Source organism: Cricetulus griseus, chromosome 4 (genome assembly GCF_003668045.3).
Source record: "Cricetulus griseus strain 17A/GY chromosome 4, alternate assembly CriGri-PICRH-1.0, whole genome shotgun sequence".
Lineage (NCBI taxonomy): Eukaryota > Metazoa > Chordata > Mammalia > Rodentia > Cricetidae > Cricetulus > Cricetulus griseus.
The window spans coordinates 141870362-141888306 of record NC_048597.1 but is presented as its reverse complement, the minus strand read 5'-3'; positions in this window follow the sequence as shown (position 1 = coordinate 141888306).

Below are 17945 nucleotides of genomic sequence, written 5' to 3'. Positions count from 1 at the left end.
CAGCTACAGTTTCAGCTTCACCTGTACTTCAGCAATTAGGAAAAGGATGTTGGGAAGGGAAAATGGTGCCAGTTTAAGGAAAGAAAACCTCTCTTAGGATTCCCTACCAGATTCTCCTTTCTCATCACTGGCCTCAGTATGTGTTCACTCATCGGCAGGACCTGGCAAAGATCAAGCACTTATTAGACATCCTGCTCCCCTAAACTAACTCACATGTGTGAGTAAATAAGATGAAGAAAATACATACTAACTATACCAATGTCTAGCACACGCAGATTTCTTCAGCTATGGAGGCTTTTCTAGGATAGGGAAGAAGCATCTAGGAAGAAAGTAACTTTTATGCTTCCTTGGGAGCTAGAGCATCTTATGGATTTGATGTGCCCGTCTCAGCAGCATCTGCTTCTTATCTTCAACCCTACCAGTTTCCAGTTGTGGCTTGTGACTTCCATGTTGGCTCATTACACCTTGGATCTTGCCTCTACATTTCCTTGAAAATGTCTGTAAAATGGGGAAATGTTGGTGGAGATACAAACCAGCAGTCCTAAAATGAGTTCAAAGACCTAATACTCAGCGTGGTAGCTGCTGTCAGCCTTGATCCAAGGTATACTCAAAATGTCTAAGAGCACACAGTGAGCCCTCTTTGCACAACAGGCACAGTGACTAGGTGCTGCAGTCAATGTTTTGATTAGCTTGTTTATACTGACTATTTAGCAGTCCTTGCATGCATCAGAACATCTTGTTGGGATCATGAATATAGCTCACACTGTAGAATGCTTGCATAACATACAGGTGGCCTTAGATTTAAAACTAAGCATTGAAAAAGATTATAAAACTTATACACCTTGAATAAACACAACTGCACCTAAATAAAATTGGAAAACAGTAAGACCTTTTGATGACCTGGAATATAAAAGGAAAACCCTCGTGAATCCTTACCATCTGCAAAATGACTGTTGAACTCTGAAGTATGCCTTGTGTAGCTCGTTGGCTTTGGTCTTCTCCATTCCCCAGGCATAAACAACTTCCCCCTATTTCTTTTCTTTTTTGTTTGGTTTTGTTTTTTGGTTTTTGAGATAGGGTTTCTCTGTGGTTTTGGAGGCTGTCCTGGAACTAGCTCTTCTAGAGCAGGCTGGTCTCAAACCCACAGAGATCTGCATGCCTCTGCTTCCCGACTGCTGGGACTAAAGGTGTGCGCCACCAATGCCCGGCTCCCCCTATATCTTAATAAGCTTCTGATTACCTTTTCAACCCCCACTTGCTTGCTCTTTTGATTGTGTTCTAGAAATAACTTGATCCCTCTTTGTCAACTGGCATCTTTAGACCTCTTAACTTACAAACTCATTTTTTCTACTGTGTTCCCGACTCCAAGTTTAGACTTGCTGCATATCACATCTTAGCCCTAGTCTCATTGCTGATAATAGTCACAAGTGGGCATCACCTCCATTCAGTCTGGTGTCTCCCCCATATTCTTTGCAATATTGCTACACCAAAACTATTTATTCTAATACTTATAATTGCATCATTCTAGGCCTCCTTTGTGAGAGATTTTGTTGCCCTGTTTCTCCTATCCTCATCTTATATTTGAGAAGAAACACAGCAAGAAGAGTTCAGCTGTGGCAGTTCTTCCTTCTGCAGGTGGCCAGCCATGATTAGCACCTTGGCTTCACCCTCCAGTATCTGTCCTTTCAGCTTTTACTCAGTCTTTCTCCCAGCTAGCTATTTGGTTTCGGAAAGAAAGTGTCTGTGAATAATGCCCAGCTTGCTTGGAAGAGGTCATCTCATTCTGCAGAGAAAGATACCATCCATTTCTCTCCAACTCGTGATTCATCTAGACCCATCTGACTTCCTGACTCTCCTACTATAGCAGTGAGGAGTGAGCTTGGCAGGGGTTAGGTTGCCTTGAGGCCATAGGTCACTTGTAGCATCATGCATGCCTCTCCATTTGTCCTGTCTGTCTTTGTCTCTGTCTCTCTCTCTTTCTCTCTGTGTGTCTCTCTGTCTCTGTCTCTCTCTCTGTGTGTTTGTGTGTGTGTCTGTGTCTCCCCCTCCTTCCACACTCCTCCATCTCTGCCTTCCACTTCCCTATGACAGATGTAAAATCCATGCAGCCATCCCCGATGCAGCTAACCACAGGCATTCAGGAACAGCCTTGCTCCAAATCCTGCCTCCTATTTTCATATTTCCTGTGGCGTTTTATAGAAATAGCAGAACAATTGCTCATCCGCAGGGGGTAAAGGGAACGGGATTTTATATAATTAAATTTTAAAGCGACAAAGTTTCCCAGACTGTGAAGAAGTGCAGGGAAGGGGTGATGGGATGAGGGCTCTCAGGAATGAAGAAGGCTAGTTTTTGTATTAGCCCCAGAGAAGCCAGCATTAATTCTCTTTAATTTTTATTGTTTTGTTCTGCATGACAAGTACCTTTAGTTCTGTTTCCCCCTCCCAGAGATGCAGCAAGCATGAGGGGAATAAAGAGATCCCTGGTCAAAGGCAGCCTAGGGTCACCTGCACCCAAAGGACACATGTAGATTTTAGGGAAACAATGGTGATTTGTTTTCATCTCCTGCACTAGCAGAAGAACTCAAAAGTGTGAACTCATTCTCCCAAAGGAGCATTTTGAAGGTGATGAGGGATGAATATCAGCAACATCTGTCTGTAACCAATGTGCCTATAGTTTCCCCATAAACACAGGTTTCCATGAAAACCAAACAAAAGGACATGAGAGACCAACAAGGCAGATTCCACTTCAGCTCCCTGGCAGAAAAGAGGCTCAGAGCCCCCCTCCTCTACAGGCTCTTTATAGGTTCCTTAGCCCAGTACCCCTGGGTGAGCTGAGCTGGGGCCAGCCCCTACCCCACCCCCTTCCTCAGGCAAGCATGGGTGCACATGCTCCAAGCTCTTTGGCCATTTGTTCATTTGATGTGTGCTAAGTGAAACATAATTACCCACTTTGTCACAGTACATGTGACTTTGACGGCCCAGTGGGTGGGCTTTAAAAAAACTGCATCAGGATGTCCTCAAGGGAAAATATCCTTCCTTTGGGTGTTTGTATTGCCCCTTCTACAAGGTCCTAAATTACAGGATTCCTGTCACCACAGTAAAAATAAGCAGTCTCATTCCTTGGCGTTTATTATTATTTACAAATGAGGAGAAAAGAGAGTAAATAAAAAACAGACTGGGAAGGGGAAGAGAATGGACCCCGGAAGTCTGTAATAAATAAGATGGATGTGTGTGGGAAGTCAAGGAATAGAAACAAGGGAGCAAGGCACACAGAAGTTCACCTCATTTGCATGAGGTACTGTTTCCCAGATGGGCTGGGTGTCTCTTCAGGGAGTACAAATCTCTGCAGGAACCCTCACCCTCCAACTTGGCAGCTTCCTATTGCAATGTGAACTTAATACCTTTGTCCCCCACACCCTATCTCCTTCCTCTTGCTCACAGAGCCTTTCTCCTCAGCACACTCAAAGCTCATCTCCCTGGCAGCACAGTGTACTCGCACAGTACTTTCCTCCCTGACCTAGTTCCCTGCTCACAAGGAAGCACGTGACTCTACTAGATAGTGCACACCCCTGCGTGACATGTTCACATGGGCACACACTGCAGTTCTGACCCAGAGAGCCCTTACCTCTTTGTAGAGAACCACAGCACAACCTCCTGGAGACAAAGCTTCCTAAACAAATTTGGAAGCCACTAGAGAGCAGGCTGAGAGTTTTCCTTAAATGTGAAGGCTTCTCATTATCACAATTAATTGGTGTTGTAGTGCTAATGGTGAGGCCACAGGCGGTAATGGCCATGGGCAGACTGCTTAGAGCAGGGTAGACTGAGGTGGGAGCCGAAAGCTCTGGGTTAACAGAGGCTGAAACAGGGAAATCTGTAAGCATTTTCCTTTGCCGAAAAACATGGATGCACAATTGGGTTTATATGAGCAATCCTGATTCATCTTTTATTAGTGCTAGATTGATTTTTCTGTTCCTTTAACATATAAAAGCAAAACTGTCTGAAAAACTTCCACCCCTAGTCGTTTGAATAAACATCATCACCCAAATGTCTCTCGAAAAGCTCGTAATGAGTGTTTGTCATTGTCGATGTTGTCCTGGACACATGCTTCCTGACAGGTTTGTTTTTAAAATGAGCCTCCTCTACAGTTCCTCTTCAACTCTTATGTGTCTCTAGCCTGGGATCATTTATTCCTTCAACTTTTCACTCTGGTCTTGCTTCAGAGAAATAGGCAACTGAGCTCAGGATACAAATAAATTCCATGTGTTCTCTAGCCCAGCCCTGTGGACTTGTCTTCCTTGAAAGTTCTCTAGGCCTTCATTCCTCACCCATAAGAAGGTAGCAATAATGGAGATGGTACCAAAGGTCTTTTGAAATATATTTTCTTCATACTTATTTTTATTTTTAATTATCTGTATGTAGATATGGGTGGGGTATGTGAGTGAAAGTGCCAGGGAGACCAGAGGAGGGCACCAAATGCCCTGGAGGACCTGGAGTTCTAGAATGAAACTTGAGTCTTCTGCAAGAGACAACAGCCATATTCAAAACCCCAGAGCCATCTCTGGCTTTACCTTGGATCTATTTTTAATGCTGAAGGAAGTTGATGTAATAAAAAGATAGAAGCAATAGAGACAACAAGCATATTGTTTTTGGAGGGTGGACATCCTGTTTTCATTCAGCTGGACCCCAAGGCAGTGTGTTCTGGCCTTTATAGTAGATCTGAGTTTGTAAAATTCAGAAGACAGAGGTCTGTCCTCACCTACAGGACAGAGGCACTTGTGGAGAAGAGGGGATCTGTTGAGGAGTATCTAGAGGAGGATACTTGCTTATCAGATATATGTATAAGCTGGAGGTCCTCATGTGTTGGCTGCTTCACAAGTCAGGGACCTCTTGGGATGATGATGCGCAGGAGGATAGAAGTCTAAAACTGCCAGGACTCAGGTTCCCAGCACATAATAAAGTGTGCATTCTTTTTTCTTTTTCTTTTTTTTTTGTGATCACATGCTGCACAACATCAAGGAGGTTGGCCATCACACCCAGAGCAGACACCTTTCAGACAGCAGGCTTCAGTTCTCCTGGTAGGCTCTACAAGAGCTGCCAATAGCCACCCAGAAAGCCACCCACAGTGTCTTAACACTGGGAACTGTTGCCTGCTCTTTGCTCCCAGTGTTGTCGATCAATCCTGCCTGTTGTTCTGTGCACAACAGATGCTGCTCTCCCAGATGTTCAGAGGAGTGCTGTGCTGTGAATGGCAGGCTTGTTACATTGCTCAGGCACTGTGGACTTGCATCGCTCTTCTGCCCGTGCCTCGTGTGTTTTTTTGCTGGGCCCACTTCTTAACAATGGCTCTCAATCTCACTCTGCTCCTCTGGCCCTTCACAAATTGTTCCCATTATCCTAAGGACTCTTTGTCCTCTCAGAGGAGCCACAGCAGAGAGAGCATTCCTCAAGGAGGGAGGCTAGATTTCCTCATTGAGTAAAGTGCTGCTAAGTAAAAATGAAGATCGAAGACTCAATTTGAAGCTAAGGTCTTTGATAATTCACAGTGGGAACTTGGTCAGGTTCCTGACCAATGTGAACCTTACTTTATTCATCTGCCAAGTGGGAACATAGCTTTGTCTTGACAGAACGCATGGAGCAGAATTAAACTGCCCAAGAAAGGGGTATCATTTCTTTCCCAACAGACCCAACATTTTTATGTCAGCTGTGATTGCTGCAACTATGAAAGTAGAAAGTTTTGTCATTTCCTTAAGTATATCAAATATGCTATGAGTAAAATAATTCATGCAAGTTTATGTGCATGTTACATCATATCACTTAAGCAGTTTGTAAATGCCCTTTATCGCCAGGAGGTGATGGCCAGCTTCCAACTGCTGTAGGCCATGTGGTGCTTTCAACCCCTGGATGTTATATTGCCATGGTGCCTCTGCTGGACATTGGTTTGCATAGCTGCTATGAAAGGCAATCCAGTCTGGCCCTCTTCTAATGAACACAAACCTAGAACAAGCATAAGATCCTCTTTTTTTCCTCTCTGGAAGCAGACACCATCATGGGAATTAGAGACAGACAGCATGGTCTTTGCCCTGCTCTGTCAGTGGTGCCTGGCACCCTGGAGAATCAAGAACATGGGTTTCTGATAGAAAGATCTCAGTGGGATCTTTGATGTCTCATAGCATATGATCCCCCCAGAGGGGGTGTGTAGCAAGTTTCTTCCTACTGCCTACTGAGCTTCCCTGGGAACAGCCTGGTTTATCCATTCTCTCCACTATGGCAGAGGCTTTTAGTGTCATTTTTAGAGTTTAGGAGTCATTTTGGGCCTTGGAGCTCTTGCTGGGGAGTTTTGTGACTGAAAGAACACAAGAAGACACAAAAGGCCAAGAACAGCAGAGGACAGAGTATCTGACTCCATTTGAGGATGCAGACAGTATGGTGTCAATTATTTGCAGGGATTCATATTATGGTTTCTGCCTTAAACAATCCATGTTTGTTTGTCAGTGGCTTGGGGGTCTCAATTGTTCAGATGAACAGTTTGTGAAAAGCCATGACTTTGCTTGGCTAAAGTATTTTTTGAAAGGGAAAATGGAGGAGAAGGAGGGGGAGCCAGAAGCCCACTCATGTAAATGACTCAGTTTCCTTCTTCATAACTATGATGATGTAATGTTGCTTTGCTGGCAGGTTAGCTAATGTGTGGGTGCTGTGCTAATTAACGTTGCATATAATTTGGAAAGTCTAAAATCTTCAGAAGTCCCCTGGTATCATGTGGTTCCTAGGCATGCTGATATTTGTAAGAGTGAGTGAAGGGTTACAAGAAAGCCTATATAGACACAGACTAGTATAACTTAGAGACTGGATAAAAGAATCCACATATACTGTCCTTACAAGTTACTACATTATTTCTCTGCAGTGTATGTAATTTGGATGGTTTTGAGAACAACTAATCAACCATTTATCTCAGAGGCATAATAACTGACACCATGAAACAGGCTTGGAGGTAGGTAGGTAGGGTGTCTAATGGTTCAGCAAAGGTCTGCAGAGGAGAACCTCCTAGAGAAATTATTAGATTGCAGCTTCCCTTTTGAATCTTCCCCTCAGTCACCTAATCATAAAGAAAGAGATATGGGGCCTGGGAGAATGTGCATGTTTCATTGTCATGTATGTGAGCTTCCTCGTTGTTGTCTTGCTGTGTGATGTGTCCATGCACAGCTGCAGAAGAGAACTAAGTGGATGAATACCATGGGAAACAGGTTCTGCCACTGGGAAAGAAGGCTTCATGTAAATGTCACCATCATCGGACTTCTAGGTAGATGTGAAGTTGAGAATCGGGCAGCCAGCGTTTAGAGCAGTCTCGCTCTGGTTTTTCTCCAACTGTTCAGTGAATGAGGGAGCATATCCCGAGCTTTGTGCAGTCCTCACCTCTCTAGACAATGGGTCTATGGAACTGTGGCTCTGTGGTGCCTTCTCTTCCTTCCATGAATTACCCTTATCCATAGGCTGTCCCCTTGGTATGCACAGGGAACCCGCATTCTGCCTGAGTTTTTTGGTCTCAACCCATTCACACCCCAGAGGATGGGGATAGACTCAGCAGCATGACCTTACTATGAGGTTTACTGACTCTGCCAAACTTGGTATGAGGGAACTGTGCAATGGCATCCCTGAAAATCAGCCCTGAGCCCCCAGCTCAGGGCCTGAAAAGTATGGAGATAATTCTATGGAAAAACCAGGCAGAGAACTTCATAAAGAAAGGATTAGGTATTCCGTGATATTACCTAATTTGGAGGCTTCCCTTTGCTTGGAGCCTGCTTTTCTAAAGCAGGTATGAGTTTTCTTTGTTCAGTGGTGGGATGGCCATCCATTCCTTTAACTACTCCACCTGGAGACCACCAACAGTAGAGGTTTCCTCCCTTGCAGGCCAGGGCAGCACAGGGGAGGCTGCTCACTCCCCTACTCTATTCTGATGCATTTTTCATCATTAAAGGGAAAATGTCATTTTGGTGACAGATATTAGTATGATTGGTGTCAGGAATGAATCTTCCTTTCTCTGTCAGCCTTGCTTCATACAATCCTAAGACAATGTTCTGTTAAAAGGCCACTTCCATTTCCAACTCAAGCAGCATGTGAGAAGGGCAGGCTTCAGCTGTGATGGATGGGCTCCGGCAGGGCTGGCATTGGGCCAGGGAGCACAGCTGGAGCTTGACCCTTCCACTACCAGCAAGCCTCTGGAAGGTTCTGGGAAACTGGTGTCTTATTTCTGCCTAAAATCTGTTGGAATCCAATCTTAAAATGGAGCAAGCTGCATGTCTGTTTGGCGATGAGGCTTTGAGAAGTGGAAGGTTTTGTCTCAGCACCTGCACATGAAGTCATAGAAACGCTAACCTCTGTACTGGAAATTTGATCTGGAAATTAGCTGATTCTCTCTCTCTCTCTCTCTCTCTCTCTCTCTCTCTCTCTCTCTCTCTCTCTCTCTCTCTCTCTCTCTCTCTGTGTGTGTGTGTGTGTGTGTGTGTGTGTGTGTGTGTGTGTGTGAAAACATAGTCCAAACTCTAGGTCTTTTCTAAATGCAGACCCAGATCTTGAATGAGCTGGAAGTCAGGATTTCTTCAACCTCTGCAACATGCATACCTGGTGATCTGCCTAAAAGAATCTCCCAAGTGAGCAAATGGCACTCACTGTTAATCTCAACACCCAGGAGCAGAAGTGATGAACCTCTGGGAGTTCAAGGCCAGCCTGATCTACATAGAAAGTCTCAGACATGCCAGGCCACATGGTGAGATCTCACCTACAAAACAACGATAACAACAATCCCTAAAACAAAACAAAACCAACCAAACAAAAACCTTCCAGGTTTAGAGTTCAGTTTCCTTCCGTATGAAGGAAGGGCAGTGCTTAGAGCAATTCAACAACTGAGGTAGCAGTTCAATTAAATGAGGATTTCTGGCACCTACACTCTCATTCCCACACATTGCACAGCCTTGGGAAGGTGAATAAAGAAACTAGAAAAAGAAAGTGCCTTCCTCCAGAAAGGTTCTAAGCCACAATAGGCAAGACCAGATGAATATATTCATCTATAATACAAAGAACCAAAAACATAATAAACATGTAATATTACAAAGATAAATGTGTATCACAAGTTCTTATATTATGATACATATGCATATTTATAGCATATACATGTGTGTATGAATAGCATGCATATTTGAATATATAACATAGATAGATAGATACATAGATGGATACATAGGTAGATACAAAGATATGTTAAAAAGGATTTATTTCAGTAGTGGGGACATTGGTTAAAACAATGTTTCATGAAGGAAAAAGAGTTTACCCTGGTCTTGCCCGAATGGTATTTGCAAAAATTATGAATAGTAGAAAGGCATCCTTTCATATAGAGTTTATGAGTATCAGTGTGATGGCCCAGGAAGAACTACTAGTTCAAGTTGATTGAGTTGTTAAGGTCAGTAAGGAGGCAGTGAGGTCACAGCAAAGCCTAATGCTGTAGTTTAGTCTAGCATAGCTCTCAATGGCAGGGAGAGCTGCCATAGGCAGGAAGAGCTACCCAAACTTCCTGAACAGGCCAAGAACATTACTAGAGATCAATCCAAGAAAGATAAAACTGGTTTCAAATAATTTGCTCATATCAGCTATTATTTAACTTAACTAAACTAGAACTCATTTAAAATTGTGTATATCTTCATTACCATATAAAGCTTAAAACTCTAAATTAAATATAATTAAAATAAGCCATTTCCATGCCCATTTCAAAAGTGACCTATGTAATGTTCTTGCTGGATCTCTAAAACTAAATTAATAGAAAATGTTTAGTAACAAAAATAAAATAAGTCTTGGGGCACAACTTTGCTATGGGATACAGAGAAGTGCAGCTGCCCCCAGTGACCAGTGATGAGAACATGGCAGGTACATTGCTGGCAGGCTGTCATAGACATATAAAACTAGTGACTCACACCCCACAATAAACATTCCCACTGCTGATACAATTTCTCAAACTAGTGACAATTCTAGGTAAAGATCTGAGCAAGTCAAGCAACCTTTGCATGGTTTGCAAGATGGTACATTCTTAGGTGCTCAGTAAACATTAAAACCAAGCAAGAATTTGTTAAAAGATACACAATTTTAGGCTGAAATGAAGAAAAAATGTTTCACTCACCTGAACATCTGAAAGGCATTTGGCATTCACAAATGACCAGTCATCACATTGCTGACCATGTAATCTCTCTGGCCTCATGGTCCTGATAGCAGCCTTTGCTTCCTGGGTACAGTGATGATCAAAACCCTTTCAACTTCCCTCCCCAAGAAGTTTGCTCTGGCACTTAAGGACTAGTTTAGGCAGAGGCAGGGCTGGAGGCCAAGGGATGAGTTAAGACTTAATTAAATTTGTACATAGAGAAAAAGAGAACAGAAAAGAACCTTGGTAATGGCAGTAGAGTCTGAAAAGGAGGGGGAATGAATAGGACACCCAGACACCAGTGAGATAAGAGATGTAAATGTCTTCTGTAAAGTTTACAGCACTATGCAAATATTGTTGCAGTTGAAGCTAAATGTCATCACACTCGCTTTACAGAAAGGAAATCCAAAGCACGGAAAAGGTGCAGTGACTTTTGCAAAGACACAGAGCAGGTCAGGAATTGCATTAGACACCCACTGCCTCACACCTACATTTCCACTATAATTCCTATTGTGAAGGAACTCCAGCTAGCCTGGAGAATTGTAATCAGAGAACAAGAGCAAAGAAAAATACCAAGACGGAGACAACTTTTGGATGCAGCCAAACTCCAAGAATGCTATTCATAACTTGGTATCTTATGGAACACCTGGAGAACTCTAGAATTCCAAAGACAAAGATCCCACAGTCCATCTACCCTCTTGTTTGCTTACACCTCTACATATTCATTGGTAACATTTAGAACAAAAGAAAGAGATAATTACAAGGAGGGAGTTTTTAAAAGATATTAAAGGTTAACAGAATTCTTGGCATTTGTGTCGTGTCAATTTCCATGTAATTATGCTCACTTCCCAGAATTCAGAGTCAGTTATAGCTGTTCATGCTTAAAGATGATATCCTTGGAAAATAATTTATAAGATCGTTTCTCCAATTTTTCAAATTCAAACCAAGCACCCTGGCTAATAGTCTGATTAGTATTAATGTTATTCTTGGATGGAGAGTGCTAGGGGGTCAGGGTTGGATGTTGGGATTGGAGTGGATTTGTTATGAGACTATACTTAGCTATCTCTCTCTAGAGCCAAGTGGCTATCTTGGAAATGTTTAGATAACTTCACTTAACTCTTCTATTTTGGTCTGCTAAGGAAGGATATAAAAAGGGCACAAAGCTCTTCTTTCTCTTAAAAGACTGAAAGCGGTCTGAACAGTGTCTGCTTTGGGGGAGGTACAGCCAATGGGTCTCCAGGGAAGATGGAAATACAAGGTTCTAGGTTATATATTACTCTTTTACAAATTTTATTTATTAATTCCTCCTCACAAATATTGCTGATATTGAGTATGTTTTACTCCCTTGTGTTGAGACAGAATGATTGTGAATCAATATCCCTTCATTTTTCTTCTTCTCTCTTATAACTGTACTTTTCCTTTCTACATGGATTCTACTTGTGGCTATTGATCATCTGTGTAATTATTTAATTACTTCTAACACACACACACACACACACACACACACACACACACACACAAACACACCACATACACACACAAGTCCTGCATATCACATCACCTACCTACTTTACCTGTTTTAAATGAAAGTGACAAGAGTTTGTTCATCCTAGCTGGTCAAGCAGAAACATACTTTCCTACTAACTTACTCCAACCTTTATTTGGGGAAAACTTTCATAAAACACTCCAAGTTTGCTTTTTTTGTAAAATCTGTGAAGCCCTGTGTATGTTATTCCACATGTCTCAAAGGAAAGGAAATGCTATAGTTTCCTCCAATGAAGTTATTTATAATTTATCAACTTCCCATGAAGCAAGTCAAAAGAAGCACACAGCTAGGGTGTCAGACCTGGGGACCAGCTATTGTTTCCAATGGTTACTGACATAATTCTCTTCCATTAAAGTGAGAAGTGGAAAATTCTATTGAATTGCTTCCCATCATGCCCTAGCTGGCACAGGAAGGCAATGAGGCAGAGCCAGCTCTGTCCTGAGAAGCCCAGCCTATGAAAAGAGTTTGCCAAGCATAGCCAGAGCTAAAGCAGGTGGCAGTGTTCAGGAAACAGTGAATGTTATGCACTCACCTGTAGCTAAGAGCGGAAGTGTGTGTGTGTGTGTGTGTGTGTGTGTGTGTGTGTGTGTGTGTGTGTGTGTGTGTGTAGAATAGGAGCTTAAGGTGTTCAGTTGACCCTGCATAAAGCTGAGTCATCTTGCATTCTCTATCATCTCCTCACATCTCTCTGTCTGTCTCTGTCTCTGTGTCTCTGTGTCTCTGTGTCTCTGTGTCTGTCTGTCTGTCTGTCTGTCTGTCTCTCTCTCTCTCTCTCTCTCTCTCTCTCTCTCACACACACACACACACACACACACACACACACACACACAGTGTGGCAGCATTTAAGAACTGCCTTCACCAAGGATACACCTGTACTCTAGAGTGGGCTGTGATGGAAGTGTATAGGGGTGAAGATGTTGTTACCCCCATCCATGCAGACAATTGAATCACTGGGTAAATGGGAACATGACATTAGAAAGGTCACAACAGGTCACATCAATTCAGATGTCCTACTTACCTGCTCTGGACAGTCACAATCCTGTTGGGAGTCATATTCAAAGGTTATAGATATATGTCAAACATCTGTGACCTAATAAACCTATCACCCTCACACTCATCCAAGCCTTTGCCTTTCCATTTAGATAACACATATGCTGGTACAGCCTTTCATATAGACATAACTGCTTTTATCCTTAAGCTGCTATCTTTATTTCTTCGTGTCCTTTTTGGTTTTAGTATTTAATCATTCGGTGTGTGCCCACTATCTTATATTGCATGTCTTCATCTTTCTAAGGTTACTTGATTTGGAAGCCTTGTCAGCAAAGAATTTTAATTGCTGATTTTTTTCTCCAGCTGTGACAGTCATGGAAATTCAGTCAATATTCATCAAGAAGTTAAGTGCCAGAGCTGGTGTTAGAGTTCAGGAATAGATCGAAAAGGAGAGAACTTCAGCTCCCCCTGAATATGGTGGCTCTTGTGAGAAACACTGCTGCAGAGGATGTATCGTGTGGTGATGGAATAGATCCTCATATGAGAAAGAAATTGGGAACAGAAAAAAGTTGATAGGATTTAGCCTGAAAAACACAAGAGCAGGGTTCCAGGAAGGGCAGCAGCAGATATAAAGGCCCAGAGTTTGGAAAGAAGAATGTGAAAGAAATTAGTCTTCAAATAAAATAAGTTCTAACCTAGCTTGCTGTGAGAAATATTGACAGAAGATACAATTAAAAGCAAAGGAGTGTGTCTTTGGGGCTCAGACACACATAAATATGGAAAGCTTTATTCAAAGGGCAGTGGGGAGCCACTATGGGCTTAGTCAAGGAAAGTGATGCTCTCAGATTCAGGGAACCTTCTTTCAGTGTGACCACTGCAATGGATCTGGTTAAGAGTTGATAATGGCCAGCCACCTAAGAGAGACCTCAATCCTTCAGGTAAGAGCTCAGGAAGGAGGGTGCCTCCTGTCATAGTGAGGCAGTGGAAACTGAGAGAGGTGGGTTCATGCTACATCTAATTTAGAAAAAGCACCCAACAGATGTTGGAGGGGGAGACACGAACAGAATGACAGAAGTGTTAAGAAATTGGGTAGTGAGGGGCAGAGTTCAGGAGACAGTAAAAGTGATGTTTAAACCAGGCCTGATAGTGTCACCATCATTCATAGCACTGCAGAAACAAGACCCTATCTCAATAAAACTGTAATTTTGAGTACAAGTAATGTTTTTGTTTGTTTCTGTTTCTTTCCCCTCCCCAAAAGCTCTAGTGTCTTTTAGAACAACACTGGATCCATATTCTTTTTGGGTGGGAAAATCCTGTTATTTGTGGGAAAACGCTTATAGTGTCACATTGTGCACTGTACTGTTAGGGCCATGTTGAAAGAGCCACTAGTGATGAGCGATTACAAAGTTACTTGCCTGGGCTGGAGAAGGAAAAATCAGTAGCTCTTGTTTCTGGGGTTGGCACAACATGCCATTGGGTACTACATGCACTTTCTTATTTAATCCTGCAGCTAACATAATAGGAAGTGCTATTTCATTTTAATAGAGGATGTTGAGAGATAAGAAGGTGGTTCAAGATGAGGCTGACAGCTTGTGGAGCCTAAATTGAAAGTCGAGGCCATTAGCTACAGCATCCATTTTCAATCCACCACACAGCACTGTCTCTTAGCCATCCAGGACTTGATACGTAACCAGTACACATTAGATTATTTTCCTGAGGCCTGTTATATTCCACTTGTCCACTTTTCTGTATATTCACATAAGTTTGTGGGCTCAGTTCCTTCCTATGAGCTGAAGATTGAATTATTCAGTGGACCACAAGGACTTCTGAAAATCTAGGAGTATTCCTTCTGAATTTCCTATGACAGATGATTCACACACAAAAAGAAATTACATTTGATTTGTCCTAGTGACTGTCCTTTGAGAAATCTCTTATTAATACTTCTCCTTATAGAAACATGTCAATCTATGCTTGATTTACATCTTAGCTTTAAGCTAATTTTCTGCCTTGGAGGGAAAAACAGAGACTTCTCATCATCCACTTTTTTTAAGGCATCTTTGATCCTGACACCTTGTCAAAACTGTTGTGAAATCTGAAGTAAATTATTTTCATATGTTATGCCTGATTCACATGTACACTCAAAACATGCCCCCATTCTCCCTCCTCTAGGATTAGAGCTACCCGAGTTCAGGTAAATCTACTCTAGGATTCTCTAGTAGCTGTTCTCACTTTCTTGCTTCTTGCAGCTCTCTGATAATTCCGAGGAAGAAGCCTACAGGAGGTTCAGGGAAATCATTATTTCCCGGGAGGAAAAAGCCACAAGTGGTTGAGCCCTAGGAGGGGAGATCCAAGGTTTTGATGCATCAACAATGCCCTTCCATGTTCTACCATGTAAATCCTAGAACAAATGGCATCCAGTACAGGTGAATAGATGAGGCAACAAAATAATACAGAACTCAGAACGCCATTCATTTTCCTCCACTTTCCAAGTGTCGGTAAAATGAAGAATAAAGATGTTTTGGAAAAGGATGGATTACTTTTATTAACTGAAGGGATTGTTAGGATCCTATACTCTCTTCAGTCTAACTTGACAGAGATTGAAGGGAGAAAAACAAATAAATAAGCAAGCAAACAAGTGACGGTTTGTATATTGGTTTAGTTAGAAAAACAGTAAAAGTACCTGACTTTTATAGAAGTACAAATTTAAACCTTCCACAAATGGTTAAGCATAAGCACAGTCCTTTTACAAAGGGTGAATGCTTTGACTTCCTCTCTGCTATCTTTCCCTTCAGTGGTCTGTCTGCTCCACATGTCTCCTTAGCTACAACTCACCTGCCTCCACACCTTGCAAGGCAAACAGAACATAGGGAAACCCAACTAAAAGCTTCAGAAACCTTAGAGAGAATTATGATCCCCTCATCCTTGTTCCCACTTCCTAGAGGAAAATTCAGATTCTAGTCGGCCTGGGCACATTGGTTTGAAGCTGATGCTCTCTGAGCACTGACCTGTGTGACTGAACCCTGTGTTTGTCTGAAATCCCCATCTCACTAACACAAGAGCAGTGAGTGTGAGCATGTGAGCAAATGCAAATGTGTTCTAATCATAGTGAAATAACATCACAGAAGTTCAGCCAGGATCACACTTATAATAAAACAATATTGATTGATTCCAGGAAGAGCAAAGATCAGTTCTACCCAATTACACTCTGGCTACCCCTGACAAAGCAGCACAGCTCGGGGATTATTTTGCAGCTCTTTTATAGATGAACATCATTACAAAATGTACTTTGTGACACATGAAAGTATATTTCTATTTGTGCTTATATGTAAGCTGTATTTATATGTGTATACATGCATACAGATATGAACACACAACTGACTGTGAAGCATAAATGTCTTATTTATAAACCTTGGAGATAATTAGACAAAAGAAAGAAGGCTGAGTCTAAACCACAAAGTCTAAAAAGGAAGGGGAGGTGTCCTGATTGACCTATAGTCTGTGGTTGGTGGGGCATTTGACTAGCATGTGCTCAAAGGAAAAATATTCCTAGGGGAGAGAGAGAGAGAGAGAGAGAGAGAGAGAGAGAGAGAGAGAGAGAGAGAGAGAGAGAGAGGAATAGGAATAGGAATTTTATTTATCCATAAAGAAGAATGAAATTGTGTTATTTGTAGGCAAATGGATCCAGTCTGAGATAGACAAATGCCACATGTTTTCTCCAGTTTGTAGACCCTAGACTTTATATATTGTATACATAAAGTCAGATGTGTATAAGACGGTGTGACAATAGAAGTAAAACTATCCAGGGAATAGCGGTGGATGGAAAAAAAGAGAAGACAGAGGTAAACAGGGTTCAAAGTGCATTATATTCTTGTATGAAAATATGCCTTATGTAGTCACGTGTAATAAGAACAATAAAGAAACAAAATAGTCTCTTACTGAAGAGCAGAAACAATTAGTCTCCTAGAAAGTCACAGTACAGACAACTTGCTAGCCTAGTTTATCTCCAACACTCTTGCAGCCATGCTATTCCAATAGTCTTGGAAGAATGGCTTAAGTATTCTCTTTACGGCTAGATGCCTAGCGTAGGCTATGATCTAGACGGTCATGTCCCAGCTTTAGGGGAAGATTCCCAAATGGGCAATTAATTTAGATTTAATAGGACAGTTACTGTAAGTTTAAATAAATGCCAGTTAAATATTAACAGCGTATTTATTGAAGATTAACATTGCTGGATGCATTGTGGGATTTTCTTTTCCTTAAAGAAACCCTTTATTGGAAGACTTTTAATCATCTTGACTCCTCCACCGGCTTGCCTTAGATCTGGGGCAGCTCATTAATTACTTTGTATGATAGTTTTCTGAATTCTGAAGTGGTACCTTGGCTTACTGGAGAGTGGAAGGGCAGGGGGAAGAGGCTATTTCTGCACAGGAGGAACAGATAAGTGACTCTGAAGGGTAAACTGCTTCTGAGAAGAGGGCTGAGGAGCATCATAATCACAGTCTATTAGAGTTGGAAGGGTCCTTGGAAATCTTCTAATCCAAGCTCCTTGTATAGGAGTCAGGAGGTAGACACCCAGGCACTTCCTCACAGTAAGTGGCTGGCCGGGGCTGCAACTGCAGACCCTTGATCCCTGCCTCTCCAGAGTTGTCAGCATAGTCTAGAATCATTCTTTTGTTCTCCAGAAATGTATTAGCCCATTGGAATGAATTAGCAGGTAGATCTTGATGGCGATTTGATGTCCCTGTAGGTTGTTGGCTCATTTGACAAATGAAAGTCCTAACATTTCCAAATTAGCAGTGAGATCTGCTGAGAGGATCTGGAACCCAGGTGTTCTGCTTTATAAGAGGATATTCATGTGCAAGTCATTACTAGGAAATAGCCTAATTGAAGCAGTTACAGAGTGTTATAGAGTGTTCTCATCTCATTGAACTTTGCCTTTTCTGCTTCTTCTCCGAGCTGAGGAATAAGGAGTAAAATCCCCCAAACAAAAATGTGGGTAAAAGTTCAGGAAAGACACAAGCAGTAGGTGATTCTTTAGGAAGGAAAGATGTGGGGTAAGCAAGGCATGTGTTCCCGACAGTGCCTTGGGTGTGCTCCAGGCTTCAGAGATTGCCATGCACAAGCTTGTTGTGGTATCAAAAGCTAGTCCCTGAGTGGTTGGGCTGCTTTTTGCAAACATTTCACTTGATAGGTAGTGTGTAGGTGAGTGTATTCACATAAGCTAATGTCT